A 15421-nucleotide genomic window follows, 5' to 3' on the forward strand; every position below is an offset into this window, starting at 1 on the left:
GGAGTCAGCTGTGCGCCACTGGCACTGGGCACTGGCTCACATGCAGCACAATAATCAGGACGCGTAAAGTTATAGTCTGAGGCAGCAACTGCTAGTTGCGTACCCAATGTCCATTCGTCTTTCCTTAGTAATAAAAATAAGTAGAATAAATTTTTGTATAATGGTTGCTATGTATGAGAGATTATTCTAAACTCTGTCTTCATATTAACTCTTTTAATCTTCACAGGAAGCCTGTGAGAAAGGTACTGTTACTGTGCTTAGTTTACAGATGAGAAAACCCAGGCACAGAGCAATTAAGTAACTTGACTAGGTCACACAGCTGGTCAATGAAAGGAGCAGGGCTTTCCGCCCAGGCCGTCTGCCCCGTAAGTGGCGTTGAACCTTTGCGCTGCTCTTTGCCTTAGCAATATGACTCCCCGGCAGCGGGGAGGGACTGTGACGCAGTTCTAGCCTATGAGCTGCACAGAGGTGGTGGCTTCCAAAACCTTTTCTTTCAAAGGAACTACTCAAGTGGTCTGCTCCATTTTATCTTTTTTTTTTTTTTTTTAAAGATTTATTTCTTTATGCATACAAGAACTGGGATACAGGCTAGAGGTACAACAGTGAGAGGATTCAGCAGAGACAGGGGGGAGCAGAACTGGCAGATTGACTTGAGATACACTGCTGAGGGGAGCAGCAGGAGAGCCAGGAGAGATCTGCTGTGCCATGTGAGTGAGTGACCTCCCTGGCCGGGGGTCGAACTTGTGCTGCAGTGCTTGCAGAGAACTTCATAGTGCTGCACTTTTACCGGTTGTGCCACCTGGGAGGGCCCTTACCTTTAGTTCTTTAGTTCTGTCCCTAATGCAGATGTGATTGATGCTGGAGGTGGAACAGCCATTGTTGACCGTGAGTTGACATCCATATGGCTTGGATGAAAGAAAGATAACACCTGGCATCTCAGCACTGGGTTTCCTACTTCCAGGTTCCCTGTTATATGTGAAAAATAAACCCCTAATTGTAAATTCTCCTGTTTAGTGGGGGTTTAGTTACATGAGGGCAAATGCAACCCCTGCTGATTCAGCCTTTCTACATCTCTCGCCCTTGCCTAACTTCGTATCATTTCAACAGTGTCTTTAATCTACCCATCAGCTACTGCCCTGAGTTCTAGCCCCCTATGTGAAGTTGTTTATTATCACATGCCTGCAGTTCTTCTAGGAGCACTGTGTTGGGCATTGTGGGAGTTTATTTTTTTAAAAAGTATGAGACGCCACCCCATCTTCGGCAGCTGAAAAATGTTAATTAGCCTGAAAGATTAATTTGGTCCAATGGAAGCATAATGTTCCAATGGATGATAATGACTGGATGTGGTTTCCTAACTTGGGATGCTATTGAATTTTAATTAGACCCTACCTCCTGTCTCTTAAAGTGGAAACTCAAAAGAAGAGAAGACAGGTGGGGGGCAGGGCGATATGCAAAAGCATGTGTAATGGTAGAGATGGACTCACGTGGTATTCCTTTTGATGCCAGCTGTCTAGAATTTCCAGAATCACTGTCCCATTCATTGAGCTTAGATTTTATAGAGGTAGCCACACAAGAGAGAAATAGATCGCCTCTCCTTCATATGTCTTGAGAAGCTTCTGGCTCCTAAAGTCACTCCCCGGGGACTGTGTAACTTTCTCTGGGACAATTTGGCTACTCTCCACTCCTAAAGAACCCTACTTTGAAAGAAATGTCTGAGGGCAACATCCAGTCCCTGTTAGTTGGTGAAGGAATTGAAACTGGCCGCTCCCTCAGTTTCCCTAACACGTACTGTCTTTAGGCTTACAGGTGGATTCTACTGTGCACAGTGGTGCTTGCCTCTAAGCTGTTCCTCATACTCTGACAGGAAGGATTCAAGAGTGGTGCAGGTCTTACTATGTGTTTTTGTTAATGATTTTAAATATTTGTGATTTGGGAGGATGCAGCTAGGGTATAGTTTGAAGGCTACGTTCAATAATAATATCAAAACCAATCAGGATGTTGCGTAACTCAGTTAGAGGCTACCTGCAGCCTTCCTCTGCTAAATTCTGTTAAAATTCAGTGGGTTCTATTTTGTGCAAAATGAGCAGGCTGCCATGACAACTGTCTGTGAATATTATTTTAATATTAGTCATAGGTTTCCACTGTCTGCCTCTGCGTCCAACATTCACTCTGAAACCTAGATGCACATCTATTCTTAAAGAAGTCCTTCTGGTTGTGCTCACAAAAAAAACAAAACACTTCCAAATGGCTAGTTTTCTTTTTTTTTTTTTAAAAAAAAAGATTTATTTATTTCTGCATACAGAACTGGGGTACAAACCAGAGGTGCAGGGGTGGCGAGAGGATTCATCAGAGACAAAGTGGGGAGCAGAACAGGCAGATCAATGAAGTACACTGCTGAGGGGAGCAGTGGGCGGGTCCTGAGAGGTCTGTGGCGCCCTGTGGGTCACCTCCTGGCTGTGGATCAAACTTGCACAGAAGTGGCCATGGCCAGCTTGCAGTGCTGTACTCCAACCTGCTGTGCCACCAGAGAGGGCCCAGAATGGCTAGTTTTCTTTTGAGAGAGACATTTGAATAATTTACACAGTCGCAAATTGTAGATTGAACTGCAGTTCCTTTCCTTTGGAAAGGTGATTTGGATATGAAATTATATTGTACTGAACTATTGGTTAGATTGGGTTAGATATGCTAGAAAGTTCCCCTCTAAGTGTATAAATCTTACATTAACTTGTTCTTTTTTTTATCTCATAGTTTCAGAAAGTATTTTGTGCTTGCAAGTAACAGAAAATTCAACCCAAGCTGAGTTTAGCAAGACCAGTTTCAACGAATTCTAACTTGAAATTCCAAAGGTACAGTTTATTCAGAGATAGACAGTGGAGGCCCCCAGCTCCATTCCCTGTCCTTGTCTTTGTCTGCCCTTTTTTATGTGTCAATTACACATGAAACTGTGTAAGTCACTTGCTCCCAGACTGTCTCTCCTCCTGGCACAGCCTTGCTCAGAGCACCATACCTGGGGGGGAAGACTGAGTCTGTGTCCCTGGGAGCTCTGAGAGTCACTCATATTGCCTACCGGAAGCTACATGTCTGCCCACACATTATGTTTTGCTGGGAGAAGGGGCTGTGCTGCCTGCCGCTGAGTGAAGTGTTCATTCCTGTGCAAGCTACCTGGCTCTACTGTTGCCTGAGTAGTGGGCCAGGGCATGTGGCTTGAGCCAGTGGGGGCCCGTACTTGAGAGTGGAAGGTGGTGTCAAGTGAACAATGGCTGAGAATAGGGAGAGGATTGATTTCAGAAAGGAAAATTGGGGTGCTATTGCAAGGAAGTTACAGGAATACTTGCTAGCCACCTGGTGGGAAACAATGCTGGGCAGCTAATAATAATGGGTAATATTTATTGAGTGCTAACTAGGAGCCAGGCACCACTCAAGCAGTGTTGCAAGTGTGTTGGTTAGAGACGGTGTTTGACTGCCTGTAATAAGTCAATGAAATATCGAGGAGTTAGCAGAGCAGTTATTTTTTTCCTCACGCAATGTGAAGCCAGGTAGAGGCAGCTTCACACCATTATCCACGTCTCAGGCTGGTCCATCTTTCTGCTGTTCCTAAGTGCGCACGATAGCTCTTGTGTCCTGCTTCTGGGCAGAATGGGGGCGTGGTAATGTCACCACCTTAATGGATGAAAACAGTCCAGAGATCCTTGGATGTTTCACCAACTTCTTTTCATAGTGTTTTTTACACATAGCCACAGGAGCCAAGAGCATGGCATAGCTAGTGTTATGTGTTAGTGTTCAGCAGTAAGAAACAGACTCAAAAAGGGAGGTTATTTTTATCTTACATAATATAATATCCAGAGCTTCATTCAAAAAATGAAAGTGTATCTGTTAAAGTAAAAGGGTAACTAAACATAGAAATGTCCTAACCTTAGTTACATCAGGTTAATCTATATACATTTCTCTAAAACTGCTATTTGTTTATCATGTTATGGTTTATGAAGTTTTCCCATTTAGATTATTCTGTTTAAAACTATCCCCATTTAAAATGAGGAAACTCATCAGACTTTTTGCTAAGATAGCTCACTTCATTGAAATACACTAATGAAGTTTCACTATATTACTGATACCTCAGTTTGCTTATAATTGGTATCTCTCGCATTCTTTTCCAATATCTGAGATCTTTAACTTACGGCAATACTACTGAATTGTCCACAAAAATCGCTAGGCCATTGTACAATAGAATTTGACTTTCAAAGTCATGAAAGAGTGGGTTGAAAAAGAAATAGAATTTTAAACAAAAGTTATACTGTGTTACAGCGTAGTACCACCCAAGAATGCTTCCTGATCACTTGGGAGTTCATGAACTCCACTCCAGACCTACTAAAGCAGAACCCATAGGGTATGGGCCCAGGAATCTGAGTGTGTCTTTCTTTATTTTGTAGGAGACATAATTTATTTTTAAAATTATTTTGTATTGAGTTAACCTTGTTTATAATACCATATATGATTGGGGGAATAGGTTCATACCTATTTCAGCTACCTAAAAGGTCACTGAGCCTTAATTTACATGTGTGCTTGACCCCATTCCTCTCTCAACACCTTCACCTGAGTAATCTGTATTCCTCTTTCAATGTCAGTTCAAAGCTTCCTTCCTCAGAAAAGCCTTTGCTTGACCTCCTGACACACTTTTATGATGAACTTAAGTCTCCTTTGCAATTTCACATTTATTTTCATATTATTTGATTAATGTCTACTTCCCTGACAAGGCTATAAACTTCACAAGGGGTGGGACCTTTTTACTTCTCTTAACTCATATGTTACCAAGGTCTAGAATATGCCTGATATGTGATAGATGCTTAACAAATATGTGTTGAGTGAATTTATAAATGAAACCAAGACAAGAGTAAGTGCTCATAAAAAAATTATTTAAAAAATTTTCTAAAAAGCTTCACTATAAATTATTCATCATCTAAGGCAATACTAGCAAAGGTTTTGAAAAGAAAGCCTTAGATCTTTCCCTAGGCCTTGTTTTAGCTAGTAATTTCAGTGTTCTTCAAGAAACCATCTACTTTGTTTTTATGTTCATGAATACAAAAATGTTGCCAGGAAGGCAATGATGGCAAAAAGAAAGCTTTTTCTAAAGAAAGAAGCCTTTCTAATAAGCAGGAGGTGGTTCTCTTATCCAGGTTATATTCACTTTCTGTTGGTAGGTACTGTCAGATCTCTGTCCAACATTGTGGGGTTGCCAAGGTAACCTATGAATGAATCATTCTAGAATCTACCTGTGGAAAATCCCAGAAGAGGCTGAGGGATCCTCTCCAAATAAGACCTATCAGCGTGAGGATGGATTGTGTCCTGAGCCTGCAGGTCAGGCTGAAACATTCAGCAACCAACAAAGTGAAGATCTAAGAGTTTATTATCCACCGATTGGTGAGGAACTAATGAAACTTAAGAGGGCGGGGTAGTAAGAACTCTTAATGGAGTAGATAAATTGGATGAAATCTGGGTAGACATGGAGCCATCTGACTGAAATGTAATCATGTTTCTCAGCTTAGTTGTTTGGATACCTCTTGTGGGCTTTTTGTCTTATGTATGTTATTATAATACTCTTAACATTTACTATATTAGAGCTATCTTTGTAGGGTGGAGTTGGGTCACTGTGATGTAATGGGAAGAGTACTGTTCACCATGTCATGAGACTATGATTTTGGAGAAACCATTAGCCTCTGTGGGTCTGGTTTCTTCTCCTATAAAGTTAAGGACCTTTCTGAACAAGTCCAAAGGACTGAATACTACATCACAGGTTCTTCACTACAAAGTTGTGGGCCAAGGATGCCAGGATTGTCTTATAAGGGACCCTCACAGTCTGTCCCTAGACTAGCACCAATTCCCAGTACGTTGATAGGAGAGGGAGTTGTATAAATGTATAATCTGTTTTACTTTTGTCTTAGAATGGCACATTATAGTGCCTGTAGAAGGAAAATAAGTAGTAAGTAAGTACCGTTGCCTGCCATTGACTCATGCTAGGTGTCAAACTGAGATGCGTGTAAAACCCAAGTACATACAAGCTGAAGGAACAGATTGTGGCAATATTTTAAAATATCACAGCTCTAAATAAGAAGCAATTCTGATAGCCTATTTGGAATTTATGCAGAACACCCATAGCTCTGAAAATCTGCATTTTCAGGTTTGGTACATTGCCAAGGTAAATGACTTCTATGGAGTAAGCATACATAATAGTGTATGGGATTATATGATAACAGCTGGTTCCCTCAGTTTACAGATACTGTTCTCTCCTTGGCCTCTCTTTTTCTCCATTGCTTCTTTTTAAGTTTTCTTTGTTTGCTCGTTCTTCTCCCTTATCCCCTAGAAATCTGTTCCCCAGGGTTGTGTGTCTACTGCAATTAATGTAATCATCCACTAGACTGTAAATTTCTTGAGGACAGGGGCCATGTCTGTCTTGTGCATCATTGCACCCCCAGTGCCCCGCATAGTGCTTGGCACATGGTAGACACTCAGCAATTATAGTCATGAGTCACTTGATGATGAGGATATAGTCTGAGAAATGCATTATTTGAGAACATGATATTAATGGTGGGTTTTGTATGCTTCTGAGTCATGTTGAACAAAATTACATGAGATTGAATCAAGCTCAAGAAAATGATGTTACCTAGAGACAAAGTAAACACAAGATGTATGAGCCTGTTGCTAGTGCAGATCCCTACGACATTATGACATGTAGGCCATCACTAGGCAATAGGTATTTTGGGACTGCTATCATATATGCAGTCTGTCTTTGACTGCATTGAATTGTCATTATATGAGCCATGACTCTTGCTGAAGAAGTGATGAGTCTATTATTCCAAATGTGGAATCATTCTTGATGCCTCTCTCTTCTACATGCCCCATCTCCTGTCTGGGGCCAGTGGCATTTATTACCTAAAAAGCTTTCACATTTGATCCTTTCTCTCCATCCCCACTGGCAAGGATTTCATTCAGCCCTTATCCTCTGACTCTTGGATTGTTTCAGGAGTTTCCTCATTGGTCTTCCTGTGGTGGCTTCTTCATCCTCTGACCCTGAGTGGGGTCTTTGTATAGCTTGAATATGATCAGGTCACCCTCAAGTTCCCCTTTACTTAAAAAGAGTTTGCAATCTGGCAGCCTCACACTGAATCCATGGAGTCTATGTAGTGCTTTGAGAAAATAGGAATTGTATTTTTATGCACATTTTCCCCACATTTTAGCACCTCTGAAAATTGGAATGTGTCTTAAAATTGATAGAGTGTCATAGTTTGATGGGTGGATTTCTTTTCTTACTGGTATATAAAACACCATGAATTCAATGGCATCTTAAATTTGCACAAATATGCTCATGTTGACATTTAAAAATAGGAGGCTTTACATAAAAATATGTTCAACTTCTCTTGAAAAATCACACTGGGCAATACTAGGCCAAGCTATCTAGATGGCAGCTTAAGAGGAAGCTACCAAAGTAGCAGCTGTCTCAGACAAAAACTCTCTAGAATGTCCCATCATCCTCACCCAGGCTGCTTTGTTCATTTCTGTCATATGCCCAGCCCATGTAAGCATTTGAGATTAAAATCCCTGGTAGACAGGTTCAAGTCTGCATTCTTAGTTATGATTTACAAGCGTGATTATAGCGGGCACCAACCTGCCTCCCAGCTCACATCCCCCTTCTCCACTCTCTACGCCCTCTGCCCTCTGACTCCAGAAACACAACTCAAATACAACCTGCTGCTGTGCTTCCCAGAATGCCTTTCCCACCTTTATGATCTATGAAACATTTCCTGACTTGCCCTGGCAGAGCACATTTCCTTCTAGACACATCCCTATAACTATACTTCCTGTCTTGAAGTATTTGTGGTCAGGCCTGTGTTCCTTATTGTGCTGTGAACTTGGTAGGGAAATGAATCAGAATTTATTCATCTTTGCATCCCTGCTTGTAGCTGGAACATTTTCAGTATCTATTAAGCACAGACCGGATGGTGTTCCTATTTTGCTGGGGATATCTGGTTTTTGCGTTTTGCCCATGGATAGGAGCTAAAAGTAAGTCAGAGAGAAGAGCAAGTGTTTGCCTAGGTGTTCATAATTTATAGCATGTGACATTGCTTCCGGCTGTGATTGAGGAAGGCCCATGGCAGTCAAAGTCATGCATGGGGATGTTATACTCTGCAGACCCAAAGGCACACCAGACCCAGTTCTCTGTGAAGCCTTTTTAAAAAATTGTTTTCAACTTAGTGTACAGTAAAAGCAGGTTGTTTTTGTACAATTCTGTGAATGTTGACACATGGATAGATTAGAATAACCACCGCTAGGATACAAAACATCAACATGCAGATAGAGAATAACCAGGGCACAGAACAGCACTCCCGCCAGACTCCCTCTTCTGTGTCTCTTCAGTCCTGCCACCCCCCACCTATAAACACTAGCAGCCACTGAGCACGTCTCCCTCACTGGGCTTTGTCCTTTCAAGGAAGCCATGTGCTTGTGTGTACCTTCCGAAGCCTGGTTTCTTTCACTTGGCATGATGTCTTTGGATACATCCAGGTTGTACATATCAATAGTTTGTTCCTTTATATTGCTAAGTAGTATTCCACTGCAATTTGTGTATCCATTCACTCACAGAAGGTCATTTGGATTGTTTTCAGTATTTGACCTATGGACATGTATGCATGTTTTTGTGTGAATGTCAGTTTCAATTGCTCTAAAGTAAATACACAGGAGTAGAATCGGTGTGTCATATGGTAAATGTATCTTCTATTTTGCATTCCTACCAGCAAAGTTCTAGTTGCCCTCCAACCTCACCAGTATTATTGGTATTTTTTAACCATACTAATAGCTATACAGTGCTGTCTCACTGCTATCATATTTTGAATTTTTTGCTTTCTTGAATTCATCTGGGAGAACAAGAGGGGGAAAGAAACCAATCAACTGAGCCCTCCCTGGTGGCTCAACGGGTTAGGATGCAGCACTGCAAGCGGGCAGCAGCCACTTCAGTGTGAGTTCAATCCCAGCCCCGGAGGTGACCCACATGGTGCAGCAAACCTCTCTTGACCCTCCCACTGCTCCCTTCAGCAGTGTACTTAATCAGTCGTCCTGTCCTGCTCCCCACTCTGTCTCTGGTGAATACCCTCACCCTCTGCAACTCTGGCGTGTATCCCAGCTCAGTATGAATACATAAATAAATCTTTAAAAAAAAAAAAAAAGAAACCAATCAACTAATAGTCAATTTAGTTGTCTTTCAAACTCTGATTTTCTTCTTAATCTGCCTTTAGCTATTTACTTTTCAGCATCTTGTGTTATTTATTGCTGTATAACAAATTACAAAAAAAAATAGGTTTAAAACATACATTTATGATGTCACAGCTTCTATGGGTCAGAAATCCAGGAGTGGCTGATCTGTGTCCTCTCCTCCAAGGATTCTTACACGCTGCTGCAGACAAGGCATTGGCTGGGCTGCCTCCATCTAAGGCTTAACTCATATTGGCAAGAATTCAGTTTCCTGGGTTCTGTTTGGCTGCAGACCTCAGTTCCTTCCCAGCTCTTGGCCAGAGGTTTTCCTCAGTTCTTTGTATGAGGGCCTTTCCAACATGGCAACTCACCGCTGGCCCCACTATCCGGAGGCTAACTGAGAGGCCAGTCCCATTTGAGTTTCTCCACTTGGTGCCGTTGGGCATCAAAGTGTAAAGGCCACGAGTGGACAAGTAGTTCCAGCACTTACCGCCAAATAGGTTTGCACACATTGTTGTTTTCTGAGTCTACTCGAAAGTCCAACTGCTTTAACTTGATTCTAACATATTCTCCATTGTGTGTCATGACAAGTAGGAGATGCCCATTAGAATTGCTTTTCCTTGGCATGAATGGGAAGGGTGGTCATCTTCAGGAAGCTTGTGAAATAGGAGAGGTTTGCCTGCAGTGCTCCATCTCTTCCTGGTGAAGGAACCAGACTTCTCCAGTCCCCTGTCTTTCCATAGTTTTCCTGTTACCATCGACTACGTGTCCTGGCTTGGGTTTCCTCAGAAACAGATCTTGAAACAAACGTGTGAGAACAAGCCATTTATTTGGAAGGGGAAAGCAAACCTAGCAGGGGCTGGGGAAGTGAGAAAGGAACGGGAGACAGCCAAGAGTCAAGAGTAAGTCCAGGCAGCAGAGTGGAGAAGCCGCCACTTGCCAGTCAGGACAGACAGGTACTTCCCCCTCACTTGGAAGTCCAGTTGCAGTATTATAACCAGACACTGAGCTCATTCTAATTTTAATTTCACTTCTGCCAGCTCATGTCCTTGTTAAGTATTGTAAACTACACGCGCCTGCAAGAGCACCCTCTTCCCTCGCTTGTCTCTTCTTCTTCCTAATTTACTGCTATTCAAGCATCACCTCTAGCCTGGGGATCACTTCTTTTAGAAAGCCTGCCCTTGTCCCTGCTTCTGGGATAGGGCATTCCCCATGCCCGCTACCTGACCTTTCTACTGTACCGTACAGTGGTCATTTGTCCTGTAATAAATAGCTGTGTGTGCTGTACTGGCACTGTTTTAGACACCTGGGTGTTATATTCCAACAGGGGAGGCAGGTTTTAATGTATAATTGTATTTTAATTTTGTACTTATGTGGTAACACCACTTCAGACATGTCCCTTTCGTTCACCATTCATGTCCCTGTCCCTTAGCCCAGGGTGCTCGATAAAAACGTGGATTTGAGTGGAAGAGTATAAGTCATCTGAGTAAGGAAGGTTCAGCTTTTCCCAGACAGAACAGAACTCTCATCTTTCCTCTTACCCATTTTCATATGATGATGTGCCAGTTTAGAATTTGGCCCACCTTAAATCTGTTCGTGAATGAGTTTAGAGCTGTTAACAATACTTTGCCCATTAATTTTGTTCTTTTTAGGCTGGGAGAACTCATCCTTATCCAGGTGACCAGAGGGCATTCTGAGAAGAGGCTGGACCCTTCATTTTGAAAACACGTAAGGCACTGGCTAAAGCTTCTCCACTCTACTAGATGCACTTACAATCAGACTCTGGAGTCACAGGCCCAGGTTCAGAGTCCAGCACTCACGCATTTGCTGTTTGACTTGGGCTATAGTTCCTAATGTGTAAAAAGGGGTCCTAATAGTATATACTGCATAGGATGGTGTGTGGATTAAATCAGAACAACACATGTAAAATTAACAAGTACCTTATAACATGGTAAGTGCCCAATAAATTTATTATCATTGTTTTAACTTATTCACATTTATCAGAACTGATTCATTTCACATTTGGAGTCTGGCTAATACTTTGTGCTGCTCAAAGTAATACTTAAGCATCCTTCATACAATGGAAAAATAAGTGACATTTTTCATTTTAAGCAAAGTCAAAATTACAGTCACATCAAGGGCACAGTCAATCCAATTTATGGACCTGAGGCTGGCCGTTGATATAAATACCCAAACCACGAGTTCTCACCCGCCTTTCTTTTCTTTGTGAAATATAAGAAATAGTTGGTGAGTACCTCTGATGCAGTTATTGCTGGGGAGGCCAAGAAGGATGAAATGGATCTTTTACCTTCAAGATTTTACTGTAAAAGGACAAATTGCAGCATACTTTGAGCAGCTCTATAATTGGACACCTACGTAGCTTTGGGAGCCAGAAGACAGAATGACTAACTCCCCTTTGGTGATCCAGGAAAGGCTTCACACAGAGGAGGTGACATTCGAACAACTATATCTGGACACAGCTATCATTCAGTCATCAAGGGTTGGATAGGTCTTTGGCCGAAACATAGCTATAGAAAGACATTGTCCACTATTTGGAGGGAGCCTGGATAATTATACTGTCATTACAGTGTGTATGGCCGCGTCCTCAGGTCCTGGGTCAGAGTCCTTGCCATGGAAACCTGTGTGGTTGCATTGCCTCATAATGAGGCCCTTTGATAATATTTAATATGCTAATAGGAGTTCAGGTGCCTAGAACTGCCTTTCCAGTGATTTTAAAGGGATTCCATTAGATTAAATAGCAAGCTAGGTAACCACTTTACTGGCTCTCCTGTGGCTCTCAACTGCAGAAAGGAATTGGCTAAAGAGCAGCTTGGGTGAGGTTATGAATTGGTTGAGTGGAGTCCTTTAAACCCTAGCTTGAGAGGCCTGGGGCTAGTAAGCTGGCAAGGAAGCCTTTGTTGGTAAATTCCTGTCTGTGCAGCTGCAGTTTACCTAGAGCTCTGGGAACAAGACCAGTCCTACATTGCCTCAAAAGATGGCAGAACTGTGGCTGTAGCACCCACTACTAACACTGGCACTGAGATTTTTCAAATGTGTCTTCCTTCCCAAACTCAGCAAATTACAGATTAACTTTCCTTTCTGGCCATGAAGGGAAGTGAATCTTTCTTTCACAGGTAGGTTCTGCATCAGACAGCTTACTATAAATAACTGGAGGAATACAAATGCCATGTAAATAAATTTGCAGTCCAGCCCCCAGCAGCTGCTCCCTCACCCCATGCCTTTGCAAGTCCCAAGGGAGACTTAGGTTAGTTTTCTCACTTCCTTCTCCTAATTATACTTAGGTTATGGTAGTGTTTCCCAAAAATCATTTTCAGTTGATTAAAGAGTCCACCACGGAATGATTTTCTGCCCTTGCTTACCAACATTCAGTTTGTATTTTGTACCGATGCAAATTATGCAAACAATAGCCTGATGCTGCCAGTGCAGAGCACGTCCCCTGGGAGGCAGTCATGTGATCAAAGCCCATTATCTGGGCTCTTCCCTTTATCTCCTAGCCTGGAACTGGGCAGTCTCAGGGCAGACCAGCCTCTCCCTGATCGGTGACTCCAGCTCATCCTGCAGGCTAAAAGGCAATGAATGCAGCTTCCGTTATTTTTTCTTTCTTTCTGTGTGAATATTTCTTCATTTATTTCAGCAGAGTTCTCCCTTCAAAGAGCTGCAGAGATGTGAGATGTGTCAGAGTGTGTAAATGTGTGTTTTTGTGTGGGGGGTGTTGCAGGGAGAACTGGAATTGTACCTCTTTTCTTTCAGGCCTTTGCATCTCCTCGGGAAGGTTTCTTCTTGTTTTCATTTCTGTTCAAACACCTGGGGTGAGGACAGACACCTACATTGCTGAAGGAGAAACAGGTAATGTGTTTGTTTGTTTTTAGGTGTTTGGGGCAAGCAGAAATCTCCATTATGAACTACAACATTGTGTAGCAGGGACAGAGAATGTTCACTCCTTGAGTTTATTTTATTACTTTGGAATTTTGGGGAATGACTTCTCAAAGATGCTGATTTCAAGTCAATGGTCATCATCTTCAAAAGGTGTACGGATGACTACAACTTGAAGGGTTTGACATGTTTCAGATGAACTCAGTATTTGGAAAAACTCTGTGGTCACTTGGATGAGGGCTAGAAAACATGGGAAGGGATATTTTGAGATACCCTTCTAAGTCCTGCGTAGGGCATTCCCAGAACCCCCAAGCAGTGTTATGTTCAGAAACCTTCTTTAGCTCCCACGGCCTTTTGTTATCTTAGGGGACTACCAAGTTTCCATCGATCTGTAAGAAAGGGAAACAATTCTTTGCGATATTCAGGAATTTTCTTTAGTGATTTTGTGTTTACATAACTTGATCAGATTGGATCCATAAACTAAGACTTAACTAAGCTAACTTTTTAGTAGACAGGCATTTTATTCTTTAGTGATCAAATTGAGTGGATTTTTAGTTCTGCACTAATCAGCTGTGCATAGTGTACAATACCAGATTTTAGAATCTCAATCTCTTCATCTGTAATATGGGGATGCTGAAAGTTTGCTGTGAGTAGCTACTAGAATAATAAAACCTAAAGCACCCACTATACTGGATAAATGGTAGCCCCTTAATATATAGTCATTATTTTAGCTATTACTATAATTACCAGTACAGCATTCTCTCAGACCTTAGTGAATCTACAATTACCCCAGAGCCTAAGGCAACCCAAGGAGTTTAGTCTCTGATAGGTCCCCAACAACGCATTCTGAAGGAAGAGATTTGAACACATGCAAATTTTGTTTAATGTTTCATTTCTACCACAGTAAGTACCCTCCCTGGCGTAGCCCCTTAACTAATTTGCTAGCTAAGAATTGCTTTTTGTTCAAGTGGGCTTTTTTAGTGCTAAGCTCTCACTAGTCCTTAGTACTAATGTGTATGTAAGGTACACATTAGTACCTGTTTTTTTGTTTTTAAAGATTTATTTATTTGTACATAAAGAACTGGGGTACAGGCCAGAGGCTAAGGGGAGGCGAGAGGCTTCACCAGAGACAGAGTGGGGAACAGAACAGGCAGATCGACAAAGTACACTGCTGAGGGGAGCAGCAGGCGGGTCAGGAGAGGTCTGCCGCGCCATGTGGGTCACCTCTGGGGCAGGCGGGAATCGAACTCATGCAGAAGTGGCTTTATCTTCTCAGTGCTGTGCTTTAACCCGCTGCGCCACCAGGGAGGGCCAGTACCTGTTTTTTAATGAGAAAACTGAGATTCAGAGGAATTAATGACTAGCTGAAAAGAATTTGAACTGTTACTTGTCTGACTTCTGGACCCCAAGCGCCATTGACCAGCATTAGGCTGTTAAGGATAATAGGTGTTCTTGACATTCTGCTAGATCTTTCAGAAGGTAGTGGGCATGCAGCTCTTTCTTAGAGCTTCATAATGCACAGTAATGTATTGAAGGCTTTGAGGACTCGGCAGTAAAGAAACCTTGTTTAAGCCTACTTCTCCTGAACGCATTTGGTGTTGGGGCCTGTTTTTGACTTATCTCTACCACCATAGAGAACTGCTGTCCCACAAATGGACTTTGGAAAATCAGGCACCAGGCAATGCCACCTTCTGATCTTGATCCTGTCTGATAAAACAACAGTTTACTGGCAGACATCTTCTGGTGCTCATTATAATTCCCTCCCTTTTCTTTAAATTCCATCTGGTGAGCCAGGAAGAGTCACTCCCATTCATTGAAGACTAGAGACTCAAATGTAATGTCCTTCTGGAAAGACAGTCAAGTAGGGGGCTCTCCAGCGTGGTCTGCCAGGCACTTCTCTGCCCTACTCTCCATCCCTTAAGTTACACTTAGACCACAAGCATCAACCTATAAATTCCCTGTTTCAATGAACAGCAAAGAAAATGCAGCAGGCGAGTCTCACTCTTCCTCTGTCCTCCACGCTCATGTCTACACAGTCCAAAGGGGAAGAATTAGATTTACCTAGCCAGCTGCCACAGGCAGAGGGAGTGTAATGCCAGTTGAATGAAAGTGAGTTGCGGATTTGGTTCCTCAGGCTTAGAGCTAGAATAGGAATTTTCACAAAAACCAGCATCTCTAGGAAAAGCTGAGTTTCTAGCATCGGAAACCACACATTTCCCATCCAGATCACCAAGGGTGGAATCAGGGTCAAGGTGGCTGAGCCAAGGTTTGGCAGTTCAGTAGAGATGCA

General features: G+C 42.4%; 1 protein-coding gene across 2 annotated transcripts in view; it reads left to right on the forward strand.

Annotated features, from left to right (window-relative positions):
• PPEF1 (protein phosphatase, EF-hand calcium binding domain 1) overlaps window positions 1-15421 on the forward strand; it is a 97160-nt gene that overhangs the window by 3206 nt on the left and 78533 nt on the right. Inside the window, exons 2-3 of one of the 2 annotated variants that reach the window (XM_012730370.1) lie at window positions 10890-10965; window positions 13009-13104. The gene's annotated coding sequence lies outside the window, so the exon portion shown is untranslated. Of the gene's footprint in view, window positions 1-10889; window positions 10966-12846; window positions 12924-13008; window positions 13105-15421 lie in introns of those variants that run through there. The other variant, XM_004690079.2, reaches the window with a different exon arrangement.

Source organism: Condylura cristata, unplaced genomic scaffold, assembly GCF_000260355.1.
Source record: "Condylura cristata isolate star-nosed mole 26May11 unplaced genomic scaffold, ConCri1.0 scaffold00027, whole genome shotgun sequence".
Lineage (NCBI taxonomy): Eukaryota > Metazoa > Chordata > Mammalia > Eulipotyphla > Talpidae > Condylura > Condylura cristata.